Source organism: Fukomys damarensis, unplaced genomic scaffold (assembly GCF_012274545.1).
Source record: "Fukomys damarensis isolate Sample0158 unplaced genomic scaffold, DMR_v1.0_HiC HiC_scaffold_16, whole genome shotgun sequence".
NCBI classification, from domain to species: Eukaryota; Metazoa; Chordata; class Mammalia; order Rodentia; family Bathyergidae; genus Fukomys; species Fukomys damarensis.
In genome coordinates this window covers 30,676,055-30,681,392 of record NW_022900928.1, presented here as the reverse complement: position 1 = coordinate 30,681,392, position 5,338 = coordinate 30,676,055, and the positions used below count along the sequence as shown (strand labels likewise).

At 41.7% G+C, this 5,338-nt stretch overlaps 1 pseudogene; it reads left to right on the top strand.

Annotated features, from left to right (window-relative positions):
- The first annotated feature begins 433 nt into the window (after positions 1–433).
- LOC104868543 lies at positions 434–705 on the top strand (annotated as a pseudogene).
- Positions 706–5,338: the final 4,633 nt, after the last annotated feature.

Here is a 5,338-nt window from a genome sequence, read left to right as displayed (position 1 = left end):
TGGGGGGGAAGAAATCAGATACAAAGAAGTACCTACTGTATGATCTTGTTTATATGAAATTCTGGAGCAAGCAAAATTAAGTATAGTTATAGTAAGCAGGTTATTTTGATTGTTGGAGGGTGACTGCAAAAGGCATAAGGGAACTTCCTGGATCAGAAGGGATTTGTTAAAAGGTACACACAGTTGTCATAACTCATGAAGCTAAACACTTAAAAAGAGTGCATTACATTATAATATTGCATGTAACTTATGTTTCAATAAAGTTGATTTTGAAGACTTGAACAGAAGACCTGTATAGACTCACAAACCCACACACACACTCACACACACACACACACACACATCCGAGACATGAATATACTGATGTGCAGGTGTCCAACCTCTTTAGTAATCAAAAGAATGCAAACTACCTTTTAGCTCTCTGAGCAGCACCATGGTGGTAGACAAGAACAAGCACCTTATGAAAAGTGGCAAAGAGCAAGTCAAGGAGGAAGTGATCAATCATTTTCTAAGAAATATTGGTACGATGTGAAGACACCACCTATGTTCAATACAAGAAGTACTGGAAAAACACTAGGCACTAGAACTCAAGGGACCAAAATTACATTGGGTGGACACAAAGGCTGTGTGTTTAAAGCAAGCCTTTCCAATCTGTACAATGATGCAAATGCATTTGGAAAATTAAAACTTAACTGTGATAGTTAACTGTGGTGTCAGCTTGACTAAGAAATGCCGTGCTGATTGGTTTATCATAGATCCGGCTGTGTGTGGATGGTGGACTAACTGAAGAAGAAAGAACTACCCTGAGTGTAGGTGGTTCCAACCAATAGGCTTCTAGCCTTCATGGAATAAAAAGGGAAAAATGAAGGAAGTCTTGTTTCTGCTTCTTTCGAGGGGTGTCGGGAGCATTTCTACATAAATCTGGGGGAAAATCACTTCATAATTAAAGTGTGACTATAGCTGTCTAAAGCCTAATGTCACGCTGCCCATGAGCAGGCTGTGGCATGTGGAAACATAACTCCTTTTGCCTCTGGTCTCAGCTGAGGCCTCAACAGCCTGTGGTGCTGTGACGCTCAAGGGCAAGATGACACCAGCTGAAGATGTCCCGGTTCCTTGAGAACCAAGTAGCAATACAAAAGAAAAAGGTTTCACCTTTTTCAGGTCAGCTCATCCCATCTACTGAGGTGGGAATGCTCTCCTTTCTGCCTTCATCGGCATGAAGCTCAGGATCAGGCATGAGATCACTGCTGCCCCCAAGGCACTTCATACTCCCTCCACTTCTGTGTGTACCCAAGAAACAATGGCTAGCTCGGAGAGTCATTGTCTTTGCCCACTCTGTGGCACTGACCTATGGCCCCCCATACTTTGAAATTATGCAAGTCTCTATTGTACTTTTTTCTTTAGCTCTCACCATTCCCCTCTCTATGCAGTCAGAGGGAATTGGCCTCTGATAGAGGAGCTCCAGTCTTCACTATTGCCTTTGGACATCTATTTTCCAGTGCAAAGTCTTCAACTTTCTGGCCCTGACTCTTTAGCCTTCCAACACAGACCCTTTGGCTTCCTGATATGAACTCCCATGGGACTCTGCAGCGAGCTCCAGGTCCTCCACTTTTGACCTGATTGTCGGGCTCTGCAGTGCACAGGTGGTCCTTTTGCATCCTTCCACACCTGACTCTGAAGGTTGATGATACCGAGTATTGGTGAGGATGTAGAATAACTGAAATTTTTATATAATCCTGGGAAGAATACAAATCAGTTCATTTATTTTGGAAAATAGATTTGGCATTATCTACTAAAGTTGGCTTATAAGGTGAACCTGTAAGTAAAACATCTAGTTTGTGGCAAATACTTCTGGTACTTGTCACAGTCTCTTACTCCTCATGTGATTTCAGCTGGAGCTGCAGTGGACAGTTCCAGTTCTCCACATGGTGCCAGAGTGTCACCTCATGTCCATCTCACATCTTTCCTTAGTCTGCCTCAGTCTCTCTGGCATCTGTGGTAGCTTGCTATGTAGACTTGCAAGCTAAGACCCAAAGTCCAGGGGAAATAGTCCTGGGACAGTCATCAGCCAATGAGAAATGGAGGCCAGTGTATAAAAGCTGTTACATCCAAAATGTCCTCCCACATATCTCATGAGTTCAAAGGCATGACCTGGTCAGAAGAGGTGGATCACTGCTGATGTGACCTGGAAGGGTGTGTGCTTGCCCCTGGCTCTTCCCCTCTCTTTCTGCCTCCTGACCTTCATGGGATGATCATCTATCCTTTACCATGTCCTTCTGCTGTTCTTGGAGCCAAACAACCATGGACTGAGCCCACGATAAGCCAGAGCCAAATAAGCTCTTCTTTAACTTACAGATGTGAGGAATTTTGTCCAAGTGATGGGAAAATGACTAATACAAAAGCACTGATCTTTCAGATGGTCTCTTTGGGAGGCACTCTGACATGCTTCTCTGAGGTTCTGGTGGAAGTGAAAGCCTCAATAACATCTTCTCCTTTGGCTTTCCCTTTCCCCTGTTTCACTTTTGTTTTCTGGGATCGTTTCTAAGTAAACAATTTGTTCCTGAGTATTTCTCATGGGCTCTGATTTTTGAGAAATCCAAATTTAGGTAATTGTTCTTAGGATGGGGTTCTGCCACTAAGTCATCAGTCAGATGGCAACAAGGACACCGCTATTGACAGTTGACTACTAATAACCCCTGATAAACTGTACTATCATAATAAGGCTCTCCACAAGTTCAAGCCCAGCCTGCAGAACTCAAAATAAAACAGGGCTGTGGATGTAGCGCAATGCAAATGCCCTGGGTTCAATCTCTAGGACAAAAACAAAACAAAACAAAAGACTCTTCATCTGTTGGTAAAGGATTACATTAAATTATGCAAGAGCCTTAGCATGGGAGTCTCAACTTTTTATTCATTATTGCCCTTCTAAGGAGGAAAAATATTGTCTTCCTAGCCAGGGAAATAAAACACTAAGATTGTTGTCAAATAGTATTGTACTTCAGAGGCCACAAATCATTGTAATATCTAAAATTCCTTTGTTCACCTAAGCACCAGTTTCCATTTCCTTGGGAAAGTCCCCCACCCTCCATGAAAAAGCATGATCTAGTCCTTGAATGGTATGAGGACAATGTCAATGATAATTTCATGGAGTTGGCTGGGTTTTGTTAGCAATTTAAAAAGCCTCGAAGAAAGAGAATTCCAGGTTTCGGCCATTCACCTATTAATTTAGGACACTGTGAAATCCAGAAGACTTTCATGGAAGATTTTTAAAAACTTCTATCCTTCTGGAAGTAGACAGTTGACTGTGCTGAAAGTGAGGCTCAGATGTGATAATTAAGGCAATAGAGGTTTGTTCAATGTTCTGTTAGCCTAAAGTCAGGTTTCCTGTTGGTAGGAAGTGAAACTCTGAGACTTGGGATGGACACATTTGGATGAATGCAAACACTAGCAAGTATGCCCTTCCCACTTACTAACATAAAGCAGCCCCATCCTTGATTGGAGATTGTATGTTTGCTATGGATGGCTTAAAAAAATTATCACACAGGTAGTAGTTTAAAACAATCCACATTTATATTTTCAGTTATCTGAAATGGAAGATGGTAGGCCAAAATTAAGGTGTTGGCTAGGCTCTGTTCCTTTCTGGAGCTTCAAAGGAGGGTTCATTTTCTTGCCTTTTCCATCTTCTGAAGCCTGCTCCCAAGAGCAAGGGAGTATCCATCTCACTCCATCTCAACATCCTTGATTTAATTACATGTGCAAAGTCCTTTTTGTCAGAGATCGAATGTGAACATTTTGAAGGAACGATTTACTATTGTACCTACCACAGAGACCACAGAAGGATAGTCTAGATTGGAATCAATTTACTGGGTTATGAGTTACTATCCTCCTCTGTGCCTCGGTTTCCTCAACAATAAGATGAAGGGAGAAACAGTGGTATCCACCTCAAAGAGTTGTTTATAGATTTAAGGAGATAGTGTTTGTAAAGTGTTTAAAACATTATATGGCACACTTAGTACCCTATGAACATGTATTAAATACATTTTAACAACAGGTTGATTGCTACTATGTGTCACTAGCTGCTGCAGATACGGGTAGAAAGATGATGTGTTCTCAAGGAGAGGTTGGAGTCATACACAAATAACGTTAAAACCCTGTCCCAGATGCCTTAAAAGACATGGAAGTACTATAGCATTAAAGCATTGCTAAGGCTCCGGGAAACTTTAGAAGTGTTAGTCAAGTAAATAAATGAATCTGACATCTGAGTCCAGCTTTGTAGAATGAGTAGGTGTTGCCAGTCAGATGAGGAGGGAAGAGCTCACAGTCAAGAAGAATGTGTTCAAAGAATGTTGTGGCTGAAGCAAAAGATACAGTGTGAGATAAAGGTAGAAAGATTGTTGTAAGCAGTTAAGTGGAAAGTGCCAAGTTAAGGAATATGGGCCTTATCTTGAAAGCGATAAAAGCATTTCAAAGAATGCTTCAACAGGGATGTCATTAGGCTTGTGGATCTAAAAGGTTACCCTGGTGATGAGTGAAATAGATTGGATTTGGAGAAGCTGAAGTTAGTCCAAATTGTCCAGATAGTAGTAGTGAATGAAGAGAAGGCCAAGGGCTTTAAAAATATGTGGGAGACTCTACACGCCTTAGAGACCAATCTGATATGGATATTGACAGAGGACGACTTGAGGATCTATGTTTAAGTTGCTGGCTTTGGGGGCTGCTGGATGGTGATCCACTGGCTGTCAGGAAAGAACATAAGAGTACCAAGTCTGCGGGAAATTGAGGAAAGTAATAGGCAACATTCGAAAGGGTTTAATACGTGTTAAATTGCAGTTGCTATTATGGTAAAACACAGTTAGAGACCAGTTAAGATACAGAAATTGTAAGGTCCTGTCACTGACATTCGTACAGCTGAGATTGAAGCAAGACAACCTGATTCCAGACTCTTGCCAATAATGCTGTTTAAATTTTGGACATGCTGAATTTATGGTACTGTATAGCAGGGCAAGTAATACTATTTGCGAGGTATTGGGAAGCACAGATTTAGAGTTTTGGACAAATGTTTAGGTTGAAAGTAGCTTCCTGGTAGTTGAAAAACAGGAAAGGGAGCCAGTTTGTTTCATGTCAGTTCAGGACAGTTGAAACACCTCCGTTACAATTCTTTCCTGCTTCTTCTCGAGCTCTTGCTCCGACCTTCTACCCAAACAACACAAATAGAATAATAGATGTCTATATCTGAGATCACCCGAGACTGGATAGTTTTAAAGCTCAGTTCTTGGCACTGAGCTAATGAATGCGGTGGTAACATGAAGAGGACTCGGGGCCCCAGCCCCGCTCCTCC